General features: G+C 42.1%; 1 protein-coding gene across 1 annotated transcript in view; it reads left to right on the top strand.

Moving 5' to 3' along the window:
* Disp1 (dispatched RND transporter family member 1) overlaps positions 1 to 27751 on the top strand; it is a 165263-nt gene that overhangs the window by 64793 nt on the left and 72719 nt on the right. Inside the window, exon 2 of the mRNA XM_059280215.1 lies at positions 3543 to 3676. The gene's annotated coding sequence lies outside the window, so the exon portion shown is untranslated. The remainder of the gene's footprint in view (positions 1 to 3542; positions 3677 to 27751) is intronic.

Consider the following 27751-nt stretch of genomic DNA (forward strand, 5'->3'; position numbering starts at 1 on the left):
AGAAAACAGAATACTATTTCTTTTCCTGGTTAAGAAATGTGTTTTATAATTAACTGCTCTTAGATGCTATTATTTTTCCTTGTAGTAGCATCAGATTAATATTTATAGTTTGTAATCAGGTCTTGCAATTAAACACCATATTAAAATTTTCTTTATGATTATTGTTGTGGGTGTATATGATGTGGGAGGGATTCATATGCCATGTTGTACTTGTGGAGGTCAGAGGGCAACTTTGATGGAGTCAATTCTCCCCTTCTCCCTTTGCATGGTTCACCGTTATTAGATCCTTAGGCTTCTGCACCAGGCACCTTTGCCTGCTGAGCGGTCTCACCAGCCTAACATCCATCTTAACACGGGAAGCCTTCCACTCGAGGGGGCTTGTAAAGCTTGTAGAAACCCAGTGCTGGTCTGCAAGCGCAGAATGCGGAGAGTAGTTGGTTCAAGCTACAAAGGAACAAACAAACATGAGGGAGTAGTTATGAAGAAGGGGAGAGGGGGCTGGGCGGTGGTGGCGCACGCCTTTGATCCCAGCACTCAGGAGGCAGAGGCAGGCAGATCTCTGTGAGTTCAAGGCCAGCCTGGTCTGTAGAGTAAGTTCCAGGATAGCCAGAGCTGTTACATAGAGAAACCCTGTCTCGGGGGAAAAAAGAAAAAGCAAGCAGACAAACAAACAAGAAGGTAGGAGATCCGATGTGCTGCACAGTCTTCCTTAGCTTTTAGTGAGTTTACGAAAGTTAGCCTCCATGAAGAACTCTGACCACCTTTCCCTATTGCTGCTATGAGGTTTTCATTGAACATTAGGTTGTTGTGGTTGACTCCTGCTGTGACGTTGGTGAGGAGGGCACAGAAGAGCTGGCTTGTTGTGCAGTGAGGCTGCTGGATAACCTAGCTTGTTAGAGGGCCCTAATTTCTACTTTTAGAACGTTCGTCTTATTTAGGCTGTGTATGCGGTTGCATGTTTTCTGCATATACTGTAAGGATATTAAACTTAAAATGCGGTATTAATTATTTTGACCATTTTTCTCTTTTTCCGTTTGTGGTGGAAGCTCAAAGAACAAATGAATGTGGCTGGTGCCTTTCTGGGCTCCTGAGGGGCAAATATTAATTTAATTAGAAATAGTCCAACAGACGTTGGCTAGAGGCATGTTAGAAGCATGCATAACTCTTGCTTTTGACCTGTTTTTGTTGTTTTGTTGAGATGAAGTCTTGTTGTGTGCCTGAGATTGGCTGAGAACCCATGGCAGTCCTCTTGCCGCAGGCCTCCCAAGTGCTGGGAAACAGATACATGCCAACATGCTTGGCAGACCCTTGCAGGTGTAAGATTCATTCTTGCTATTAAATTTTAGGATTTGTTCATGATTTAAATGTTTTTATAGGAGAAAAATGTGTGAAAACAGCCAGGAAAATTCTAGAAATATCAAGTGAAATACATCTTCAGATGGCAAAATGGGGTATTGATAATATCTGCTTCTTTAGGTTATCATGAGGATTAAAGGGTATAATTTATTTAAAATTCTTAGTATGGTATCTGACACAGAGCAAATGGTTAATGGTGTGTGTGTGTGTGTGTGTGTGTGTGTGTGTGTGTGTATGTGTATGTGTGTGTTCGCATGTTTATATTTGCATGTGTGCACACATACTATGCACATGAGGTGGTCAGAGAACAGCCTTGACATTGGCCCTGACCTCGCCTTGTGTGAGATGGGGCCTCTCTCCTTGTTGTTGCCCCTCCATCGATCCATTGTGCCCGTTAGGCATCATGTGTGTTTTCCTTCTGTAAACGAGATCATTTTGTAATTCAGGCATTTTTACTAACATAGTCAGTTCCTAGAATAGTGAGCCAATAACAAGAAGTTTAACAATGCTCTAAATGGGTGCCATTGTCTCTAACCGTTACTCATTACGGAGCTGATGAATGATATTCTTACCCTACTGTTAGAGAAGTACTTACTAAATAGCATACATCTTTTGTTTTCTCTACTTTAATGGGTTCAGACAGTGCTTGCACAGGGTGTGCCATACCCCGTTCTGGACTCTTACTTGGTTGGTGATCTCTTAGTTGGGTGTGTGTGGGTGTGGGCGTCCCTCTTAGAAGATCCTTCCTTCCTCTCACTTTCCATTCTGTGGGTTTGTATCCCCGAAGTTGGAGAAAAGGAGAGAGTCTGCTAGACTGGGCTTTAAAAATAGTTTTACAAAAAGAACAAAACCCAAATTCTATTGATCATATTTAGAGAATGTTAAGGATCCAGTGGACTATTATGAAAAATGAGAATGGGTGGGTGGGTGGGTGGGTCACTGTCTTAAATGACTGGTTTAAAAATGGAAGCAGAGATCCACCTCATTTATCTGAACTAAAAAGAATTACAGGGCAACCTGAGCTACATAGTGAGAACCTGTTTCAAATAAAACAGACAACACCAACAGCTTCCCCCACCCCTGCCTCACTTCCCCAATCAAAACCTAAGTATGAAGAAATACACCATATTGTGGCTGAAGCAGAAATATGGCAAGTTAGAGGCCACCTGGAGCTATATAACGAAACCCTGCCTGGGGTGGAAACACATAGGTGCTTCCTTAGACCTTTGTTTTTATAACTAGTACCCTAGTTATATGTTGATGGAGACTTCAGTAGGTTTTATAACTAGTACCCTAGTTATATGTTGATGGAGACTTCATAAGTTTTATAACTAGTACCCTAGCTATGTGTTAATGGAGACTTCGGTAAGTTTTATAGCTAGTGCCCTAGTTATATGTTGATGGAGACTTCAGTAAGTTTTATAACTAGTGCCCTAGTTATATGTTGATGGAGACTTCAGTAGGTTTTATAACTAGTACCCTAGCTATATGTTGATGGAGACTTCAGTAAGTTTTATAACTAGTGCCCTAGTTTTATGTTGATGGAGACTTTGGTAAGTTTTATAACTAGCGCCCTAGTTATATGTTGATAGTGCCCATGTTAACATGTTGATGGAGACCTTTTCTATTTATTTCCTCCTCCGTTTCTCTCCTTCCACCCACCCCCTTTTCTTTTTGCTAAATAAAGAATGCTGCAGCTGGGCAGCGGTGGCACACACCTTTAATCCCAGCACACAGGAGGCAGACAGGTGGATCTCTGTGAGTTTGAGGCCAGCCTGGGCTACAGAGTGAGTTCTAGGACTGCTACACAGTGAAACCCTGTCTCAAACAAACAAAGAATGCTGCAACACATATCCCTGTATACACTGTTTTAATGAAATTTTAGGCTTAGTCATGGGGTAAACTCCAGTGGCAGTGGGTTTCTAGATGAAAGGACTTTACAAGGTACGTTGAAGTCTGTTAGTAGCAATAACTGCCCTCGAGAGGCTCCTGGTTACATTGTCACTACATTTCCTCACCTTTGTGGGCACCAGCCATCTGCATTTTAGTGTTCTGATTGGAACAGAGTTTTGTTATGAGTAAGCGATTTTGAACTTACTAACTTTATAACTTGTTTGTTCACGTCTTCTGGCTGTTAGTTATCTACCAGTATCACCCGCTCTAACCAGCAGTCTTGTGTTACTTAGGTTGGCTCCAGCTGCTCACTCAGTGACTGCAGAAGACTCATGACTGAGGGCCTGCAGAGAGGAACCGTGCTCTGGGATTGGCCTTAAGGTGAATCATGTGACCCTCCCAGCCAAGGTGTCCATTCATGTGGAAGGTAGGAGTCGATCACTTGCCACATTGTAGAAAAGCATTTTTGTAAACATAAACTGTTATAAAAACCAAGTATTACATGTTGTGTAAGTTCATTTACTTTTGAGGACAACTTTCAAATACTTTTTTTTAATTCTTTAAATACAAGTTCTCACTGAATATCCCTCCCTGGGGTGGAGCTCACTCTGTAGACCAGGCTGTCCTTGAATTCACAGAGATCCACCTGCCTCTGCCTCCCAAGTGCTGGGATTAAAGGCATGCGACACCACTGCCCGGCTATCCCTAGCCTCTTACAGATCTCTGAGGCAGGTTCTGCAGTCTTAATTAATTTATGGGAAAACAAGGTCTACTTTTTAGTGTTAATGGTATGATTTTGTGTGTACAGAGGTTAGGTGTATGACCTTGGTTTGGGCACGTAAATAAAAGGAACACATTCATTAATCATGCTCACTGAGCAGCTTGTGTGTGTGTTTGCTCTGTCCTTCTTGTGCAGTTAGTCTGCCCTGGAGAGACTTGGGCTCTGGGGTTCTTACCTTAGAAGTGGGCCCTGTCAGCGAAGGACTGTTGAGTGCATCGTCTGCCTCAAAATGTTACTTAGGCCTCGCCTTCGGCCATGACAGCCAGCTTGGCTATTTAGCTGTTTAAGGCTGCAGTGGAATATTTTTACCGCCCCCCCCCCCCCCAACCACACACACACACACACACACACACACACACACACACACACACACCCCACCTTTTTAAACCACACAAAATAAGTTGAGTTGCTTTAAGCCTCCAAGTGCCCATTTATTACACTTGAGTGTGTTTAGTGTTGATTAGCAAGTGAGTCCACATTGTGATATGAGGGGGATGTCAGAGATGACAGAAATGAGCCTTGTTTGAAATTTGGTGACCTTGTATAATATTATGAAGGATCCATAAAGAAATTTTAGTGTAATTATAGATCTGTTTTTGTAGATTATGAGGAAGATTTTAAATATCAAAAGAAATATATTTATTTTGAAACCAGGTCATTCTGTCTTGTTTGGCTGGCCTTGAACTCTTGATCTCCAGCAATCCTTCCTCAGGCTCTAGAATAGGTGGCCTGCAGCCATGCATGACTATGCCAGGCCAAATTAATTTTCTAAGTCGTAAGACTTACAAGCAAAAGAAGATTAAAGCAAGGTGGTAATTCTCCAGTGTTGGCAGAAATGACAGCGTTACTTACCTTGCTGGAAACGTGGGCTGGCAACAAGATCCAAATAATAAGCAAAAAGCCAGTTTCCCTGGGGCTGGAACAATGACCCAGCAGGTAAGAGCACTGCCTGCTCTTCAAGAGGACTCAGGTTCAAGTCTCAGCACTTACATGGCAGTTCACATCTCTCTACAACTCCAGTTTCAGGGGATCAGATTCGTTCTTCTGGCCTCCTCAGACACAGTTATGCAAATGGTTCACAGACATACACGGAGGCAAAACACCCATACACACAAAATGAAAACTCAAAAAGGCAATTCCCAAAGAGAACATACATGTTTCTATCATGTACAGAAAAAGATTTATGTGCCCAGTGTGCTAACATATGCCTATATGGGCTTTCTACAAGTTTAAGGCTAGCTTGACCTACGTGATGAGACCCTGCCCTCCAAAACAGAAGAAAAAGGATTTCGATTCCTTAATAATCAAAGAAATGTAAGCTTCCCTTAGAAGTAGTTGTTAGCATTAACAGAATATTGTAGCTATCAGGGAAGACTTGTTGAGGTAAGCAAGCATGTCCTGGGTATGTTAACATTCGAGAAAGTAATTTGTAGGACTCTTAAGTCATTTTAATAAGTAAAAAAGTCACACATAAATTTATCACCACTCAGGTGATTCTTCGTTATTTGTTTTTTAAATATAAAAAACCCCAGAAGCAATCTGATAGTTCAGTCATACTAGGGATGTTTGAAACCAAGTATTTGAAACTGAATCTGTTCGATACAGTGTTATGAACCTTTTGGTTTGCATTTATGCAGCTTAACTTGAGGGGTTGTTTTGATGGAAGTAGGTAAGAGCCAGAGTACACTCTCAGTGATCTTGGAAAGAAGAACATGTGAAAAAAAACTGGCAGTATAGACGGGGGACCTGTGCTTCAGGGTTGTGGGTTTTGTTCCCTAGTTCTGTTCCTGCTGTCCTGTGTGCTCCAGTTTTTCTTCAGTGTGCCAGACTTTTGTAATCAGAAAACCAGTGAACATTATTTTAAAATCACCTCTGCAGTGACCTTTCAGTGCTAGGGAATGGGTGGGATGGGCCTTGGGGAGAGATTTTTGTTTTTGTTTTGTTTTGTTTTTGTGGGAAGGCTGTTTATCACAGGGGAAAATATTGGTTTTCTTAAAGAGAGGGCAATGTTTTCCTGTTTAATGGAACTTAGTAAGATGGTTCAGTGGAAAATGTGGCTTTTCTGTGTGTGGAGTCTCCTAAAATATCATGTTGGAAAGAGTGTTAGAAAATGTTCTGGCTACAAGAAAATGGGTTTTAATTGGTTTGAGGAAACTTTAGGTTACTGTTTATCACTATGGTGGGCTCTGTTGCTTCTTCTTTTTTTTTTTTTTTTTTGGTTTTTCGAGACAGGGTTTCTCTGTGTAGCTTTGCGCCTTTCCTGGAACTCACTTGGTAGCCCAGGCTGGCCTCGAACTCACAGAGATCCGCCTGGCTCTGCCTCCCGAGTGCTGGGATTAAAGGCGTGCACCACCACCGCCTGGCGCTCTGTTGCTTCTTTAAGGGGGTTGATTACGTAGCACCTCAGCTGCTGCTGTTAACGGGCTCTCAGATGAGGTTTGCTTTCCTCTTCCCTGTCTCTTTGCAGCCTCACACCAGTAGCTGTGCTCCGACTTTATAATGGATTTATTGACAGACGTCTATTGGTATTAACCATAATTTGTGGTTGTAAAGTTATCAGCACAATATTTTCAGCTGTTTTGATTTCTTGAAGGTTTTTACAGAACATTTATGCCCTTAGCTGTGGTTTATAGGAAAACAACTGTTTGATTAATATGTAGTTCTAGACTTTGGAGGAGACATGCACTGTATTCTTACTTTAAAAATCAACACAGTGAGACAAGTGACTGAGTGGACACCTTCGTATGTGTTTATGAGCCTGTCTGTGCCTGTGTATCTAACATGTATACATAACTTACTCAGAGCATTTACAAAGGGCACACAAGCTTGGGCCAACACAAAGTAGGGCGGCTGAGGTGGAGAGGGGTACATAGACTTCAGCAGTTAACATTTAGAAAAATCGCAGGTATTTCCTTTTCTGTAGGATGGAAGTTTTCATAAATCCTTTAAAAAGTATCCATGAACATGCAAAGAACTGCCTGCTTCCCTTGTGAGGTGGACATGGAGGCCCCTGAGGTTTTGTTACTTTCTCTTTATGCCTGTTTGTCATAGACAATTCAAGTTGTGAACTAATCAAGAATGAGGGAATTCTACATCAAAAACTGCTCACTTTGGGGTGGGTGTCAGTACTGAGGTCCAGCCTCTCGGTTTGACTCCTCGGGCTGAGAATGCTGCTGTTGTTCCCGTGACCACCCAACAGCTGCCCTACAGAAGAGCATGCTTTCTCACTGCCTGCTTGTAATCTGGGGATGGCAAATGCTTAGAATAACTCCAGTACAATGGCAGAAGGAAAAGTCCATGGTACCTCTCTTGCCTGCATTAGATTTAAAAATTTCTCTGCTCAAAGCAAATTTCTGTAGATCAACTTAAAGTGACTGAGGTTTTGCCATTAGAACTTCATGACAGAGAAGAATGTGCTCTGTGTTTCCTTTGATTACTCTTGTTGGGGGGTCCTATTTGGTATATTTTTGTCCACTTTCCATTTCTCTGCCTCATTTTCCATGGAATTGACAAAATAATGAAAGTATTAAAGTATTTTATAATTGAGTATTACACATTTGATATCAAAAGTATCTATAATCTCCCTCCCAGTAAATCTAAGCATGAAAATTTACCCTGAGAAAATAACTTAGAACCTCCACCTCCCTAGATATATCTATGTAAAAAAAATTATTAGAAATAATTTTACTCATTTTCAGGTTTTTCAAAGTAAAGATCATTTATCCATTGTTTAGAGACAGATTATGCAAGGGTGTCAGAGTAGCTGCATGGGCACAAACATGCACAGGCTGGCAATTGTGCATACGAAGCTGCTGGAAATAGACACATACAGTGTGATCTCTTGAATATTTTTTCCAGTAATTTATGATGCATTGCTGTTACTGGTTTATTTTGTTGCTCCAATTGTTTGGGGCTGTTGGGGTCTCCTTTGAGACCTTGTGTCCTTCCACATTGTCTTTTGAGTGTTCCCATATTTCAGGGCACCAAAGGATAGTCCAGGCTATAGTTGCATTTTATCCCTGTCAAGCAAGAGCTGCAAGGACCCTGTTTTATTGAAGATGGATATTAGAGACTGAGGTCCAGGTCCCGAGTGTCCTTGCTATGTGGACATCACTGCTTTTAGGCCCATTGAGTGGGTAGAGCTAGAAATTACATGTGTCTTTACCAAACACCCATATGCATTTTACTTTCACTATTTACCTGCGGCCTGCACCCACATATTCAGCACTGTGAGTTTCTTCCTCTCATTCTGACACTTTGAACCTTTCCCCTTTGTATAATTTCTTTTTCTCGCAGTAAGGGGCCAGTGCTCACTACTTGGTGTATCTAGACTCTGCAGATAAAGCAATGGCTTTCTAGTGAGACATTTGCCCCAGAGACAGTTGCAGGTGCTTGGGAGTATTTTAGTTATAGCTAGAGTGTTCCTGCCTGGCCCACAGTCAGGACAAATCTCTGTCACCCGCCAGTCCCACAGCCGCTTAGACCCGACCAAGTAAACACAGAGACTTATATTGCTTACAAACTGTATGGCCGTGGCAGGCTTCTTGTTAACTGTTCTTATAACTTAAATTAATCCATTTCCATAAATCTATACCTTGCCACGTGGCTCGTGGCTTACCGGCATCTTCACATGCTGCTTGTCCTGGTGGCGGCTGGCAGTGACTCCTTCTGCCTTCCTGTTCTTTCTTTTCTCCTCTCTGTTAGTCCCGCCTATACTTCCTGCCTAGCCACTGGCCAATCAGTGTTTTATTTATTGACCAATCAGAGCAACACATTTGCCATACAGAACATCCCACAGCATTTAGTTGTCAGGGTTGGAAAGGCCTAATGGCATCTGGAGGTCAAGGATGTTCCTGATCATCATCAGAACGGTGAGTATTATGGTTCAAAATGTCTGATGAGCCATGCAGGGTTGCCATGTCTGTAACCTGGTACATGAGAATCTGTGGCTGGAGGATTGCAAGTGTGAGGCCAGAATGTGCTATATAGTGAAAGTGCTCCCTCATCACTAAAAAAGAAAGAAAAAGATAGAATGCCAGTGGTGCCCCATGTGAGAAAATAAGTAGCTCCAGCGTTACTAGTTTATAGCCTGTGAGAAATGAATGTGCTAGTTCGGATGAAATATTCGTGTGCAGTTCAGTTTCTTTCCTCTTACAGCATGTGGTTGATTAGGTCCTTTACCCCTTCCTGTATGGTGTGCTAGTCAACTATAGCACAGTTAGGATTGTTTCTTCCCTTTGTATTAGACTGTGGATCATCTTAGTTTTGTTTCACTTTTGTATGTTGCTGGGGATGTGAAACACCATGGGGTTAAGAGTCAGAACAGTACAAGAAAGTTCTACTCCTAAGAGGGAAGCTGTTGTTTGAAAAGCTTCCTAGAGCTCTGCCCTGGTCTGGGGGCTCTGGAATTAGCCCTGACTTTAAAGTTAGCCGATGACTAGATACAGAAGAGTGGAGAGCTGTTTTCCAGTTCCTTCCTGTAAGGGTTGTTGTGAGGATGACAGAATACCCAGGAAGCATCTGCCCACGATGCCTGCTTCAGAGAGCCCGAGCCACAGAGGGTCACCCTTCTCGTGTTTAGCAAACACTAATTACCTTGTCACTGTGTACAAAGGTACTTGCTCTTTCCTAGTGACAAAAACCAACATGGTTTGCGGCTTGACTTGATCCTGTGTTAGTGGTTTGTAGCAGTTTATAGAAAGGACAGTGTCTGTCTCTTATCATTGATAATGCAGTACAAGAGGCTAAGGCTAAAAGAAGTAATAATTATGAAACTTTCATATAGAAAAAGGTGTTCATTTCCAGGACAAAATGCTGGATACATGTTACTTGTTGAAGAAAGGAGCTTTGTTGATTTCTGTTTGGGAGGCTCAGAGACACAGCTCAGTTCCTGGATGTGTGATATGGCGGGTAGAGTGGTGGAAGCGTGGTCAGAGGCAGGTGAGCACATCTCAGGACTCATAACGTGGGTGTCATACCTCCAATCACAATGGGCCTTCAGGTGATACCTAAGCCATAGTGTAGGTTACATTCATATCTCTCCAGGGAACTACAGGAAAACAAACGATGAGGGGAACAGGGTATGATGACACACACCTTTAATCCCAGCACTCTGGGAGGCCATCCTGGTCTACATTGTGAGTTCAAGACCACCCATGGCTATTATAGTGAGACCCTATCTCAAAAACAAGCAAACAAACAAAAACAGGTACAGAGTAATAGAAGAAGACACCTCTGCCTTCCACACTTGTACACATGGACAAGCACACTTCCAGCACATGTGTACAACTCCCTGTATGTACACTACACATGCACACACACACTCATGCACACATTGTAGAAAATAGTTACATGCACATAATTTAGCAAAACAGCTGAAGATGAGCTTTTTTTCCCTTGGCTCCCTGTATTAGTCAGGAGAGCTTTATGTGTATGTGAAAAACCCTTAAAACCAAGTACTTAAATTAACTGACACTAGAACCCAGCCTGTGATATCACAATATCCCTCTGAGTGAAGTCTTGTTAAAGCATGGGCAATACATTGCTCTCACTGTATTGATAAAGAAGTAATTGATAATAAAATTATTTTAGTGATGGTTTTTGAATGACTGGCTAATAATTTAGAATGCTTTAAAATATGTTTACTTCATCAACATCTTTAAAATGTCTAATTTGTGGGTGTTCACACATGTGTGCCCCGGAATAGAAAACATTCATATTCTATCAATGGGCAGCATAAAAAAGATGGCTTTCTTTTAAAAATATTTTTCTTGATTCTCTAAAATCTCATACATGTATATATGAAATATGATCATACCTACTCCCGTTTCTCCCCTCCACTTCCCCCTAATCTGCTCCTCCAACTTCATGTTTTCTTCTTCTTCCTCTTTATAACCCACCCATGACTTTCTTTGAAATCAGATATTGAGAGCAGATGTTATAGTCCTGCCACTTTGACTAAATACGAATCTCAGGATGTTCCCACGGTGCCTGATGCTTAGAAGTTTTATGACCACCATTGTAGTTTAGCCAGAATCAGGGGCGAGTGAGCACACACACAGTCTAGGGATATATATGACTGTGAGTCTAAGCACAGTGTCTTCCTCCAGCCTGCATGGCATTACAGGCTGCCTCTGCCTCATGTGCTCTAGGCCCACACCCAGGTCTGATGTGTGCTGCTTCCTCAGCTGCGTCTCTCCCCTCTCCTGGTCCAGCTTTACCCCCTAAGCAGTAGATCTAAAAGTTTTTGGTCTGCAGAACCCCTTAGAGTGGTGGTTCTCAACCTTCCCAATGCTCCAACTCATGTTGTTCCGACCCCCAGCCATAAAATTATTATTATTTTTTGTTTTGTTTTGTTTTTCGAGACAGGGTTTCTCTGTGTAGCTTTGCGCCTTTCCTGGAACTCACTCTGTAACCCAGGCTTGCCTCGAACTCACAGAGATCCGCCTGCCTCTGCCTCCAGAGTGATGGGATTAAAGACGTGAGCCACCACCGCCCGGCCATAAAATTATTTTGTTGCTACTTTGTAACTGTAATTTTGCTACTGTTATGAATTATAATGCAAATATCTCACTGGGTATGGTAGTGCATACCTTTAATGCCAGCACTTGGGAGGCAGAGGCAGCCGATTCTCTGAGTTCAAGGTCAGCCTGGTCTTCAGAGTGAGTTCCAGGATAGCCAGGGCTGTTCCACAGAGAAACCCTGTCTCGAAAACACAAAACCAAATATATATGTACACACACACACACACACACACACACACACACACACACATATATGTATATCTGATGTGACCCACAGGTTGAGAACTAGTGCTTTAGACTCTTAAAATTGATTGAGGAGCTCAGACCATTTTTGTTTGAATTAAAACTACCAGTTGTTCCTCAGCAGAAATTAAGAAAACTTTAGCAGAGCCTGTTCACTAATTTGTTTTTAAAATATGTTGCATGTCAACGTAAATAACATTTCATGCGAAATAACTAGTTTCCAATTATTCTCCATTGTTTGTGAGCCATTCTAATGTGTGACTCAATGGGCACTGGGGCTTCCTGTCTGCTCCAGTATCCTGTTGAAACACCATGCATCATCCAGCCCCTGAGAACTCTCTGGATGCTCTCGAGAGAAGGAGGGTGAAGGGCTTGTTATGACTTGGTGTTGTTATGAAAGCCCCCTTGCAGAGCAGATCCCTCAGAAAGGTCTCTGGGTTACGTGACATTTTCCTTCTTCTTGGGCTGAGGGAGAAAGAGGTGTTCCAGCCTGGCTGTGCCCTCAGAAGGACATTCTCCCCAGGGAGAGTTTGCCTAGGGCCCGATTTGGGGCACACCACTACCTCTCCTTTGCTTGCCCTGATTATGCTGTAGGTGGGACTCTGCAGCTGACGTGGCACTCTGGTTTCCTTGAAGGTGTGTGCATTTTGTCCTGCAAGTCTACTGAAGGCCTTTCCCTTCAGTTTATTATTAGCTTTACAATGATAAACTAATGAGATGGAATCTGCTCAGTGTTTGTTTCTTATAAATTGTTCAAATCTATTGTTCCTTTCTGTTAGCAAACATTGATAACAAAACAAATGGACAATTAAATTAGGTGATCAATTAGTAACAGATATGAACTGATTATTTAAAGTTGAAAGCTTATTTTTTTTTATTGTGATACCCAGACTTTTGGTTGAGTTTTGTTTCAAAATGTCTATGGTACTGTTTCTTCTAGTAAAGGGATTCTTAATTTGTAATAGAGTTTGACATATATTATGTTATGGAAGTATCTCACAAAGAGCCATCTGATGTCCAGTACACAGTACTAGAAGGACGTTTCGGATACTATGGGAGAATGCCGAGGCAGACAACTTGAGAGGAAGAAAGGTTTGTTGTAGAGATTTCAGCACATGCACTTGCCCTGTGCTCATGCTGGCGCACTATACCATGGAGGGAGGGAGGGAGTGTGTGCTGGAGGAGGCCCGTTTACTTGACTGCAGCCAGGAAGCAAAGAGAGAGAAGGGCCCCAGGGTCTCATTCTCCCTTTTGTTATGATTTGTATCTGAAATGACCCACGGGCTCATGTTTTGAAAACTTGTTCCCAGAGGCTGGCAATATCTGGGAAGGAGGGTCTAGTTGGCAAAACTCGTTCATTGGTAAAGGCTTTGGAGGGTATTCTAATCTCACTCTGCCTGTTTCCTGCTCCACTGAGCTGTGAAGAGTCATCGTCACATGATTCTGCCATCATGACGATCATGAATGCTGCTATGCCTTTGCCACCGTGGTGCACAGGAGTCTCTGAGCCACGAGCCAAAATAGACCTTTTCTCTCCAAGAAATACCTGTTTCTCTCAGGTATTTTGGTCACTGCAATACAAAAGCAAACAATGTATTCTTCAAGAGCTCACCCTGCTGACCTAACTTCTTCCCACTAGGCTCCACTTTCTAAAGGTTCCATCACCTGTGACACAGATTGCCAACCAAGCCATTGACACTCAGCCCTTGGGGGACACTCAGTGTGCAAACTGATTTTTCTGGTGCTTGCCATAAGAACAAATGTGAAAATACTTGCAGAGTGCAAATTGGAAAGAAGTGTGTAGGCTTAAATTGCTGTCTTTTGTCTTAGTTCAGGTTACTACTGATGTGATGAAACACCATGATCAAAAGCAACTTGGGGAGGAAAGGGTTTATTTCACTCACAGTCTATATAACAGTTGATTATCAAAGCAGCAAGGGTAGGAACTCAAGCAGGGTAGAAACCTGGAGGCAGGAGCTGATGCAGAGGCCACAGAGGAATGCTGCTTACTGACTTGCTCATCATGACTTGCTCAGCCTGCTTTCTTATAGAACCCAGGATCAGCCCAGGGATGGCACCACCCACAGTGGGCTGGATCCGCCCTCATCCATCACTAATTAAGAAAATGCCATAAGCTGGGTCGTATGGAGACATTTTTTCAATTGAGGTTCCCTCCTTTCAAATGACTCTAGCTTATGTCAAATTGACATTAAACTATCATGACATCTTTGTACAGCATAAAGTTTTCTGCATCTCAACCACAGGGAGACAAAGGCATGAGAGAGAAGCTCCTTCAGTAACCTCCCTGACTTGGACACTGCATCTGATACATCTGATTTCTTTCACATTTCCCCTTTGTGTTTTTCTCATTCTAATGGCAGAGAGTTTAATTCTGGAATGCATGAAGAGTGAGTCCAGAGAAATGCAAGGACAGAGTGACAATCTGTTTATTAGGTAGAACCCTGTCTGTTAGCTTGTGTTGTTTCCTATGCTATTTAGATGTTCCTGCTAAATTAAAACATCATGTCTCAAGATGTTTTAATTGAGCATCTACTAGATGCTTTAAGAGTATAATGGAAAAGCTAACACATTCACTCCATTAGTCAGCTTTTCCTTCCCTGAATAGTCTAACCCTGCCAGTCTGTGGTGGTTTGAATCAGAAAGGCCCCCAGAGGCTCATGTATTCAAATGTTTAGTCACCAGGGCGTGGCACTATTTGAAAAGACTATAAAGATTAGGAGGTGTGGCCTTGTTGGAGGAAGTATGTCACTGAGGGTGGGCTTTGAGGTTTCAAACACCCATGCCAGGACTGGTATCTCTCTCTTGGCCTGTGGACCAGGTTGTAGTCCACTGCTCCAGTGCCATGCCTGCTACCATCTCCCCAGAGGATTTTAATGGGCTAACCTTCTGAAACTGTAAGCAAGTCCCCAATGAAATGCATTCTTTTATAAGAGTCACCTTGCTCATGGTGTTTCTTCACAGCAGTGGGACAGTGACTAGGAGGACACAGTCCAGTGGAGGGGAAGTTTTCATGTACTTTGATGACTGAACTGTTGTTAGAGACCATCTTACACTGTGTCCTTTGAAAAAGAAAAATCCAAGGCTATCTTTTCTTGATGTAAACAACTTAAGGGAAGAGAGATTTACTTGGCTGGGGTTTCAGTCTGTGGTCATGTAACTTGACTCTTGCCTCTGGGGCTGTGATGAGGTAGAATATGTCAGTACACCATGGTGGAGGTGGACACATTCCCAATGACTTCTATCCTCTGACCCAGCTTCACTTCCTCACAGCCCATCCACTGTGAACTAACCAGTGTGTCCTCATGATCCAGTCACCCTCAATAGGTAATGCCATCAGCTGGGAGCAAGCCTTCAACACGGGCACCTTTTGGGGAACACATTTCATATCCAACCCTAACAGTCTCAAAGTGCCCTGTGAGATAGAGTGCCGCTGACTTTGGGGAGATGAACTTTAGATCTTCCTGGTAAATAATACCTGCATTTCTTTTTAAAAGGGGATTAACACAGTATGGAGGGCAAGTGAGTGCAGATGTGGCTGGCTGGGAGCCAGCCCTCTGAAGCCAGCTCCATAGACCAACCCTGTCAATTCAGAGGCATAGGAAGCCCTGGTGTGCTTTCTGTCAGAACTGTTGGGAGGCCATCTTCTTGTGTTTCCTTTGAAGAGCCTTTCCTTGTGGAGGGCCAGCTCTCTGACCCACAGAGCCTTGAAAGAAAATTCCTTCACCAAAAGGGAGTTGAAAGTTGCTGCAAGGGACTTGCAACATCACTTGTACTTCAACAGCTTCAAGGGAGATCTTTGCAGTTAGTCTCGTTTACTTGGAGTAAAGGGCTCCTTGTTTCAAACGATTCCTTATGGAATTTACAGTTCAGTGTGATGTGTCTCAGAATTCTTTGGGCTCGGGCATGTTTAACTGCAGATGTTTTGGGGGATGGTCAGTTTGCTGATAAATGGCACAACTGTGCCTTACACTTGAAATATGTCTTGAGACATTTTTTTAAAGCTAGCTAGAACGGAGAAAATGCTCATAGAAGCTGAAGGTTCAGTTTCAGAAATACCAAGTTAGCGTTTCTTTTGTGGCGTCAGATTGATGGGGGTTGGGAACTGAAAGCTGGTATGTATTACCCTCATACACCCTAAAATGCTGCTTGTTAAGACAGGCACATTTCTGAAATAGTTGCTTGAGGACCTGAAGGTCAAGCCCTTCTTTTCCTGCCTGCTTATCATCTTCCAGTCATAACCAGAATATCTACGTTGTTCATTTGACTTGATTTAAAAAACAACTTGTTAATTCTTTCTGTTTTAATAAACACAGTTTGGCTTAATGGTTTCCTGAACTAAGTAATTCAAATGTTGTGTTGTTACCATTTCTAATATTTTTGTGCTTAAAATGTAGATGCCATTGAGAATGGCAATCATTGTTCCTAATTTGGCAGGCTGGGACAGGGTTTGGGTCACAACCCTGTTAGAGATGTGACCCTGCTGAGTGAGTGTCATGTGATTCACTCAAGTCAGACCTGGATTCAGGTTGTCTGCAAGGCCCTGAAACATTGACTGTTCAAAGTTCTGCAGTTCACAGTTTGGAGTAGAACTGCAGAATGAACCTACCTATAAGTTATATAGAACTTATTTAGAACTGGCATTTCAAAGCAGGTTTATGTTTTTCTACTTAAGACCATTTCTAGGGGAACATTTATTTAACTTTATAAGATTTCTTGCAGTGTCGTCACATGGCCCTAGTTGAGTTTTCCCCAGTTTACTCTTAAGTGGTGGGTGCATGATGGGGAGAGGCTAGTAAATTTTCATATTAGATATGCTGGGCTGTCACAAAACCATAATGAACATCAGGTGTTAACGGTGGACTGTGCACTTACTACATGGATGTGAATGAGGTAGAGCAAATCCCTGTGTGTGTGTGTGTGTGTGTGTGTGTGTGTGTGTGTGTGTGTGTATGGTGCTGCATATTAAACTCTACTTCTATGTTCCTTATGTTGAACAAACTAATCTTAAGGAGAAGGAAAGGAACTCTTAAAGTAAAATCTTTGTGGTTGATATATTGTGTATCCTAATAAACTTATCTGAGGGTCAGAGAACAGAACAGCCACTAGATTTGACATAGAGGCCAGAAAATGGTGCACTCACACCTTTAATCCTGTCACTTGAGAGGCAGAGATCCGTCTGTGAGTTCAAGGCCACACTAGGAACAGAGCCAGGCATGGTGACACACCTTTAATCCCAGCACTTGAGATCTCATGTCTTTACTTGGGAAGGACACACACCTTTAATCCTAGGAAATTATGGCAGGAAGCAGAAAGGTATATAAGGCGTGAGGACCAGGAACTAGAGGCTTTTTAGGCTTTTTAAGCTTTTAGGCTTTTAGCAGCAGTTCAGCTGAGATCCATTTGGGGAGGACTCAGAGGCTTCCAGTCTGAGGAAACAGGATCAGCTGAGGTGAGGTTAGCTATAGCTTGTTCTGTCTCTCTGATCTTTCAGCGTTCAACCCAATACCTGGCTCTGGGTTTGTTTTTATTAATAAGACCTTTTAAGATTCGTGTTACAAATCTTCTTTACTATTTGTATTGGGTTTAAAAAGTAGAAATATATACTTTAAGTAAATTTATTCTTGAGCAAAAGCGTGCTCAGGATTGGGGAGTATAACATGATGACAGGAATGGAGCAGTTATCAGTGATGGCCTCCTACGTCGTCAGGGCAGTTTGGGTGTGGATGTGCTTTTCTACTTCAGAGGGATTTAAGACATTAGTGATTAGTGTTTGCACGTGTGTTCTGATCTTGAAAATAAAGTAAACTTCTTTTAAAGTAAACACATTTACTTATGAAACACTTTTGTTTGTTTGTTTGGAGATTCCGGTTCCATTTATCATTTAAGTGGCAAGTTTTTCATTTCTTTCTTTTTTTTTTTCCAGAGCTGAGGACCGAACCCAGGGCCTTGCGCTTGCTAGGCAAGAGCTCTATCACTGAGCTAAATCCCCAACCCCAAGTTTTTCATTTCTTATTATGGGAGTTTTGGGAACGGATGTTGGGATCCTTTTGTAGCCAAGAAATTTTAAGAATGAAAGAAAGATCCCTCAAAATCTTAGCAAGCTAGTATAAAATAAATTAGCGTTTAACCCTTTAAACGCTAGCTGTTTGGCACCTAGCACCCCTGGATGGGCTGTCTGTTGAACTGATCGGTGGTGAAGCTAAGCTGTTTTTCCCCAGTGAGTGCCTTTCTGCGATTCTGAAGACTGTTTAGAAAGAGGCCACCTCACTGGGAGCTGGTGCAAACAGTAGTCTTTGTGGTAGTATCCTTGGCTTATGTGAGAAGGATTCTCTCCCGGATGGAAACTTCTCATTGACTCATTGTTTTCACCATGTGACTATGTTCCCACAACTATTAGCCACATGTCATTACAACTGGGTGGACTCTGTGTCCTCTGAGGCTGCAATACACGGAGAAGGGAGAACCAGCAGGTATGTCAGAGACGTCCAGTTGTGGGAAACAGTTATTTTATTAAGAGTTAATGTTGCTAGCATATGTAGGCAACCTTTTATTTTATCGTCTTGAAAAACTTCTTTTTACCCTTCCCCATTTTCCTTCCCACTTTTCTGACTTCATCTGAGAAAGTAATTTTATGTTTTTGTTTCATGAATGTAAATCATTTTGAGGTCAATCATAGCTGAGACCTGTGCCTTTCGACTGGTGTCGGCATGTTTCTAAGTAGTGCATGCAATCTGTAAAGTAAAGTAACGTGACGTTACTAAGACAGACTTACATTAGTGTGTCCGCGATGCTGTAGTCTCCAGCCTTGTAGAATCTTAAGTGATTCGTTGTTTCTTTGTTTGAGACATAGTCTCACTATGTACACATAGCTCAGGCTGGCTTCTTATTCAGGATCCTCCTGCCTCAGCCTCCCAAGCCCTGATTTTTACAGGTGTGAGTCACTTCATGATAAAATGTCTGACATCACTAAGTAGGCTCATTCCTTCATTTATTCACCATGTGCAGTTGTGGATTGCTTTTTATATAGCTGGCTCTCTATATACTTTGCACTCTGTACGTCACAGTGAGCAAAACAGGCATTTGAGAGATAACGAGTGAACATCAGTTATGTATCAGGCATTGTTAAATCTGGGGCTGCGCTCTGTGGAGAGGGAAGGAAGCACTGAATAAGAATTTAATGACTAAAGTAATTTCAGATAGTGTATTAGACAGGGTTCTCTAGAGGAACAGAACTTGTAGAATGAATCTCTCTCTCTTTTCTCTGTCTTCATATTTGTGTATTTAGATTTATTAGAGTGGCTTACAGTCTGTGGTCCAGCTAGTCCAACAATGGCTGTCTACCAGTGAAGGTCCAAGAATCCAGTGGTTGTTCAGTCCATGAGACTGGGTGTCTCAGCTGGTCTTCAGTACATGCCAGAATCCCAAAGAAGTGGGCTCTAATGCCAGGGAAGGACTGGACTTGCCAGTGAGAGTGAGGGCAAGCAGGCACAGAGAGCAAGCTTCTTTCTTCCATGCCCTTTCTATAGGCTGTCAGCAGAAAATGTGGCCCACATTAAAGGTAGATTTTTCCAGCTCAAATATCTGGATTAGAAGTGATTCTTCCCACTTCAAATGATTTAATTAAGGAAAATATCCCTCACAAGTGTGCCCAGCTGCTTGGGTTTTTGTTAATTCCAGATGTAGTCAAGTTGACAACCAAGAATTTTATCACAGGTAGGAATTAGAACTTCAAAGACATCAACAAAGGGAGAGCTGTGAAGACCTTGGCCTGGTCTACTTTATGGTTGGTAGAGGAGATCAAAATGAGTGTAACTAATCACAGGTAAATATAGCTGCCATAAAGGAAGAAGTAAAGGTGCTGTGATAGAAAGGAAGTTGGGAGTGACCAGGAAAGAGTGCAGGAAGAGAGGACAGTTTGTGCAGAGTGGAGCTGTGTCTGTGTTTGCTGGCTCCTGGAACAGGTGCGGCAAACCGAGAAGCTTGAACCACAGAGATTTATGGTTTGTCATTGTGTAGGCTGAAAATCTGAGGTCACAATGCTAGTGCAGCTGGCTCCTTCTGAAGGCTGAGGGGCAGTCGGTTCCGCTCTGTCTGCTGGGGGTTTGTGCAGTTTTTCCTATTACTCGGTGAAGGGACACATCACCCTGATCTGCACCATCTGTTCACATTGTGTTCTCCACGTGTGCTTCCTGTGTCAGGTTCCCTCTTACAAGGACATCGGTCCTATTGGGTTAGGGGGCCATCCCACCTAAATGAATGACATTCACAACTTTTATTCCCAAATAAGGTCACCTTCTGAAGTGATGGTTTTATTCCAGTGTGATCTGATAAGATGCAAGAAATTGTTTCTTGAGCAGTTTTAACTTTGGTGTGTTTAATCTGTTTCTGGAGAAAAGAAATAAATATGTTTTTAGAAAATACATTATAAAGACCTTTTTCAGAAACTGCCCTCAGCTAATGTCTCATGAGCAGGATGGTGAGTAGAAGATCAAGTCATGGCTTTGTTGAGAATCTGAGCTCTGCAGAATCAGGGGTAGTGTTTTGCTTGTTTTGTTGTTTTAAAAAGAGAAAACAAAGACACATTTGTAAGCTATGGAAGTAATCCAGTAGAGAGGAGAGCTTGGGGACACAGAAGAGAAGTAGGAGAATTTGTTAATGAGCTGATCCTGAGTAGGTGAGAGGAGATAGATCTCGCACACACAAAGAAGAGCTAGTCTTAGAAATGAGAACAGGGGGGTTTGGGAGGTGCTCAGGAGATAGGGTGCTTTGTAAGTTCTTTTGCTTTTAAAGTGTGTGGATCTAGGTTCAGATCCCCAGAAACCACATAAAAGCCAGGTTGATATGGCAGCTACCTGTAATCTAAGCATTGAGGAGGCATAGACAAAGGGTCCTTTGGGCAAGTTGGCTATGACATCAGGATTGATCAAAGATCCTGCATCGGTAAAGTATGGAGCAATTGAAAGAACACACCAGATATTAACTTGGGGCCTCCACATTCATGTATGTACATACACCTATACACATGCACACATTCCGACATGCTCCAATTCATGCAAGTGTATGCTCTAAAGACACAGAAATACAGAGACAGAGATGAGAGAAATAAGGACAGGTGAGGTGACAGAAACTGGATGCTGGTGCTGAGTGATGATCATCTCTTCTGAGTGCTAATGTGTTACTAGTGTGGTCTTAAGGAAGTAGTTCACTAGTCAGCTGTGAGGGCAAAGAGAGGAGTATGAGAGGCTTAAGGCCCCAGGAGAGGTGTGAAATCATTAGCTGAAGGGAAAAGAGTAAGTCCTCACAAAAGACAGGTTTTCATCTGGGTGTGGGAACATGCCTGTGGTCCCTGCACTTAGGAGGCAGAGGCATGGAGGATGGTGGCTTTGAGATGAGCTGAGGCAACATTGCAAGACTGCTCTAATACACAGAAACAAGCGAAAGACTGGGTTTCCACCAAGACGGAAGGTTAAGGCTGATAGCAGCCAGTTCTGATAGATGGCAGCAGGCAATGAGATAATGTTTTCAAAGGACTAAACAAGGTACTTACATAAGTAAGACAGAGTTTAGGGACCATCAGAGACTAAGAATGAATGTTACTCAGTTATTTACTCAAAGTTATAAATCCATATATTCCAGCTAGAAGACAATTGAACCAGATGGAGGACATGAGTTACAAGAATCCTTATTAACAAAGAAATAGGTATTTTGGTATGTCCAGTTAGGTATTTGATAGTAAAAATAGAAGTATATTACTTAAGTATATCTACTAAATGTTGGCGAATGAACTTAGATTTATATTTTCTGTAACAAATGCTTACGTAGCGTTCTTCCCCTTCACAGTGAGTGGAAGGAGAAGCTGCAAGCTGATTTTCAGGAGCTTCTGTTGTTTGGGCCCCACTGGTTAGAAACGTCAGATATCGTATGACTTTAGTCTACACTACAAAATATTAAAAGATGCCACATATTTAACAATGGTTTCCAAATATAACAAAGATTAATATTGTACATCTTTGCTATATCAGCTACCAAGCTAGGGAGGAGATTACTCCTGTGTGTTTAAAGACCTAATGTGTGGGCACTGCCACAATAAGTGACCAGGAATTTGTGCCTAGATGGACTTTAATTCTCCCTGTCTGCGTCAGTGTGTATGTGGCAGCAGCACTCAGGTCTGACCGAACAGCCCCTGAGCTGTGCCCCTAGAGTTCAAACCCCTTTAGGAAAAGTGGTCTGCCTTACATTTCTCCATCGGGAAGGATGCAGCTCCCAGGTGTGGGGCAGCAGCTGGAAGTAGTCTCATTTCCACTGTGTGAGGGTTAGGAAGTTTAGAAGACCACTAAGGAAGGGAAGGTGTTTGAGTGCTTGTCAATGTGAAGTTTTAAACCTCCTTTGTGTTTCCAGAATGAAAAAGTAAACTCCAAGTTTGATGTCTGAATGACTTGGTAGATAGAAAACTGGTTTGCACAAGATTCCCAAGCCTCCGCTTTTAAATGACCACGCAGCCTGGGCAGTCATTACCAAGCCACCTGGTCTGCAGTGCACCAAGGATGCTATTCCATGTCAGTACTGTTGACTTGCCCAGTTTCTTTGAGTGCGTTAGCAGTCACAGTTCCTAAAAGTAACTCAAAGCTCATTTCTGAGATGGTTCCTTTTAATGTGATACTTAATAAAAACCCAGAAACCTTTAAAAGCCTAGAAAGCCTAGAAAGTGTCTTTATCTTGAGCTTTCTCAGGGACCCTGTCTTAACTGATGATGTGATTTCCCTTCGTTTAATTATATTATGGAGTATTTTACTTAATTCAACTGTATGTTGTCACTAAAAAAACAAAATTTTTATGCTGTTAAGTGTGCTTGCTGGTGAGTGCAAATCAAATAATTTTAGACTGATGCTATTAACTTTTTTGATGGAAATTGTATTACTTCTGTATCTAAAATAAAAACTGTCGTACTCCATTTTAAAGCAAGTTGGAACATAAAAAATAAATAAAAATAGGATGGATCGTGAGATGGGAAATGTTCTGCCAGGTTAGCATTTTATTTTACAAATATCTAAATAATTTAAAAGCTTTTAAAACTTTCTTTAAATTTGAGTTCTAAATCATAGTAGTTTGAAGAGCGTATTAGTAATGCTTCGGATGGAAAACCTACAGACGGGCTAGAGGAGCGTGTCCTAGTAAATCTGTTTATGCAGCTGTGTGTGATGTCAGCTACACAAGCCTCATTTCCAAGCAGCCATCAGCTCTGCCGGGGAATTAGCTAATTAAAGAATTACTTCAGAGGTTGACTGCGTACTCCTCGGCGTCACTAGCTGCCCTCTACCTGCATGTGTGCATTTAGTCATAAGTATATGTTGGCCAGTTTCTGAGAAAAGTTGGACTTTTTGTTAAGACTGCTTCATATTTGTGATTTGTACTTCCGTTGCGTCTGTTACGTGCTATGTCGGTACCCGTTACATAGGCTCTTTTGGTGCACTTTACTGGAGATGGAGAAGTGAATTCATTTGGTCTGTATGAAAGCTTCCTTTATCATTAATTTCATTAAATCCAGAGGGCTATTAGTTTTGGGTAGACTGTATGACTTCATTCATACTGCTACTAGGGTATAAATAAATATTTTAAAATTAAGCATTTGTAAAACTACAGATTTAGAATTTCTTCACAGGACTTTGAGAAGTTAGAAATTGCCTGTGTGTTGTCGGCACTTGGCTTCTAAAGTACTTTCCTGCAAGAGTTAACTACTGTGGGTGCTTTAGCTGGGTTCTCCTCACCTCCCCAGACACCAGGACACCAGGGTCACCTCCGCCCACAGGTGCTTCCCTCTCTTTGTGCCTGGAGAGCATATTAAGCAGCAACTTGTAATTCTAGCACTTGCTTTCTTAAACAGCATCTGGTAGAGCAGATCTGTGCAGCATGAATGGTGGCATCCTTGTGGGGCCCTCAACTCTTGAACACTCTAACATGGATCTTGCATTTGAAAAGGGCCCCAAAGAGAAGTAGATTCACTACGTGGCCATGTCTACTCTGGGAAAAATCACTTCAGTGTGGATTTTGGTTGGGCAGCGGGGAGCTCCTTATTTTTCTTGTTTTAAACAATTTAATTTCCAAGTTGGGTGCAGAATCATGGTGTGTTTGCAGTTAAGGTTAGTTTGGGTTTAATTTTTTTTTTTTTTAACAGCACTTAGCACAGCAGTGTTACCGACTGAGCCATCTCCAGTCACAAAATCTGCTGCTTTGTACAATTAGTATCTGCTGTACAGATTACTAAAACGTGCAGCTTAAGGAGAGCCCAGAGCTCACCAGTTAGGCTGTCTGGCCAGCAAGCCCCAGAGATCCTCCTGTCTCTACCTCCCCCAGGGGGTAGGGGAGGAGGAGTGTTGTGTGTGTTTGGTGGTACACATACTCATCCTGAGAGGTAAGCACTTTACTGACTGAACTCTTTCCCTAGTCCTGAAATTCATTATTTTGTGTAGTTAATACATGCTATAATAATGCATAAAAGTTTGCAGTTTACGGAGACAGGAAATGCCAGTTACCCTGATTTGATCCTTATAAATTAATGCATATATCACATCATACTTCATAAATATATATAAGTATGTCAATTAAAAATTAATGAGAAAGCCTTCAAGTAGTAGGAGAATCAATATGATTGTAGAGAGTAAAGAGCTGTGAAATCACAGTATTCATTTTTAAGTATGATTTATTCTTCAGGCGTATTAGACAGCAGAAGAAAAAACGGAAATCACAATATATTCTTACACTTCAGTAAACTTTTGTTGAACTTATTTGGTTATTTGAGGTTCTCCCTAAACATCCTCAATAGAGAAACAGCAGCGGCAGGGATGTGGGCCAGTCTGGATGTTGGCGTTTGAGAAGCACACTGGTCCTGGGCAGCGAGCCGTGTGGTCTAGGTTTGGAGGCAGTGTGCCTGACTGTCCCCTGCCTGCCTGATGTTTATAGCAGGGAGGATGAAACAGGAAGAAGCCGTTTTTGATATAGCTTCCGATTGTGCTTTGAAGTCTTGCAACGTAGAAAAGCAGTGACTAGAACCAAGTATGGTAGATTTCTCCCGTGTGAGGAGTGACCTCACAGTACTTTTTAGTACTTGGTACTTAACCATACCCTTTAAATGCTTTCCTATGAAATAGAAGGGAAATACACAATTAAGAATATTAATGAAGCTGTTAATGAGTTCATATCTGTTTCATTGATAGCTAGATAACATCAAGTATTAGCTTCAGTGTGTCAGTGGAGGGTGGAGATGGTGCCATTCGGCCGCATTCTAGGAGATGTGAACTTACAGTGAGAGCTTCTTGGAAAGAAGTTGGCTCCTAGTGTTTGGATTGCTTTTCCTGTGTCGTCAGCTTCCACTTTCCCTTTTCTTTCTGTTACTGCTTTGTCTTACAAAGAAGTCACAAGTTATTAGTGTTAAACATTCAGTAAAGGTAAGTAAAGAACAAAAGAGCTGGCTTAGGATATAGTCAGCAGTAGAGAATTTGCCCAGCACCCACAAAGCCCTGTGTCAATCCCCAGCGTGAGAGAGGGGAGGGAGGACCCCTTGAGCGAACTCTTATAAAATTGGAGGTTGAAACACGCCTCACTTTTTGTAGTTCACACGCCTTGTCTGATACAGCACAGATCCAAGTAGGATAAGTTGTTTTATTCCCGAATTTGCACTTGAGAAGGAGAGTGCTTTGGGTTTTCAAGTACAAACTGAACCAATCACCTGGGTAAGGTCTGTGCACATAACCTTTGTGGCTCTTCCCCAGGCTTATTTAAGCTTTCTTTGCAGGTGAGCCGGAGACACTCCCTGAACTCCTGTGTTGTTAAAGTGTCCTCTTTGCTACTTGTAGCTAGTCTTTATTAGTAGGACCAGATACAAATTTTCAGAAGGGACTTTTAAAAACTAAATCTATTAGACAGACTTGTGCAAATAAATGCTCAACTGAACTTTTCAACTTTCAGAATCCAGAAATAAACATATATTACTATATACAGATGTAATTGCCTTCAAAACATGTACCAAAGGGATGTTAATTTTATACTTTGAAGTTAAGATCAGAAAAACCATTCCTGTGAGCTGTGCACATTATTATTAGTAGAACCTTTGCTTTCTCTAGAACAGCTCCAAGATCTCCACTTTCAGAAACAGGGTGACGTGGACCCTGGGACCTTACCTGCTGTTTCAGTCTTCTCATTACTTCCTCTCTCACAGACAGCATAGGCAGGCTGACTAGATGACTTGTCACCAAGCCTCATGGCCTGGACTCACTCCCCAAGTCCCACACGGTGGAAGGAGAGCAGATTTCTGCAAGTTGTCCTCTGACCCCTCCAAAATGCATGCCCTCGTATACAATACACACAATCAATATAACAGAAATTTTAACTAAAAAAGGAAAAGACACAGGCATTTGTCACTGTGGGAACAGACATTTCAAATCTGGAAATGTAATGAGAAGCCCTGTAAAACTCAGTTTTTCACAGTTCCAAGAGTCATGGAGCCATTAAGAAGATAGTAACAAAGACTGAGTTCTTTCATCACTCCTGGCTTTCTCAAATCCGAGTTCAGCTCCAGTTATTTTGAGAGCCACCTCTAAGTGGTTTTATTCAGTTGTCCATAGTGACTGCTCATGGTCCCCACAAAGTCCCATCTGTTGAAGACTGGGTCCTCAGCTTGGTGCTAACAAGAGGTAATGGAAGCTTAAGGTGTGGGGCCTGATGGGAGGTCTACAGTTCATTCCGAGTTCCCTGGAAGGAGATCTGGGCCCTTTCCTTTTCTCTTCCTCCCTGACCATGGAGTGAGTGGGTTTGTGCCTAACCACCCACCTAACAGCAATGGGACCAGTCAACCATGTACTAAAACCTTCAAACGATAGGCAGATAAGTCCTTTCTCTTTGTGATTTTGGTCTCTGCTTGGTTTCTCAGATATTTGTATAATAATGACAGGAAGCTAAAACAGCTGATTAAATCATCCTAGGAATTGACAAGAATGACAAAAAGCTATCACTGAGAAAAACGTTTGCTTCCATACTTATAATTCTCTAAAAAACATTTTGAAAAATGTATCTGTGGGGGATGAGTGCATATATGTGTGTGTATGTGTTTGTACATGTGCCTGTGTGTGTGTGTGCATGTATTCTTGTATTTGCCTGTGTGTATCTGCGTGTGTGTGTGTGTGTGTGTGTGTGTGTGTGTGTGTGTGTGTGCCTGCCCTTGTACATGTGCCAGTGTATATGTGGGTCTGAGAAACTTTCAGAAGTGGATTCTCTCCTTCTCTCTTGAGTTTCAGAAATCCAAGTTGGGTCATCAGGCTTGCTAAGCCATCTTGCTGACCTCCAGAGTTAAAATTCTTTGATGAAAGTAGAAGGTGTGTTTTAATTGTATATAAAAATAAGGATTGTATTAGAAGTTTGTGGCAATTGTACTTCTCCATATAGAGGTTCTGAGCTTGATTCTTGGTGCTGGTTTGACTCCTTGCAGAGCCAGTAGGGTGTGGATGTGAATTCCAAGGCATCACCCTTGGCAAAGCAAGGGGTGAGTATCGCATTGCCTAATGTCCCGCAGGGATGGGAGGGGAGTGCCTAATGTTCCTTCACTGCAGTTGGGGGCTGCACTGACTGGGATGCTAAGGGACGTGACTCCAGAACACTGAATAGAGTACTTAGGAGTCCTTGAACACTGTCGGAGAGGTCCAGCAAAGCAATAATATTGTTGACTCAACAAAGCGGATATCTTAGGAACAAAACAAAGAAACTTGCTGGTTTCATTTTTGTGGCTCCTCAGAGTAATTTTCATCTCCTATCGTATAAGGTATTGGTAATGACAGGCCTTTGCAAAGTATGAACACTGACTAGTATTCCTAACATTGTAGTGTAAATCTCGCTTTTCAGTGTATTGCTGTTTTGTTTTAAGGAAAAGATCATCTTGGCAGCACTC

This window comes from Peromyscus eremicus, chromosome 15 (assembly GCF_949786415.1).
Source record: "Peromyscus eremicus chromosome 15, PerEre_H2_v1, whole genome shotgun sequence".
Taxonomy (NCBI): domain Eukaryota; kingdom Metazoa; phylum Chordata; class Mammalia; order Rodentia; family Cricetidae; genus Peromyscus; species Peromyscus eremicus.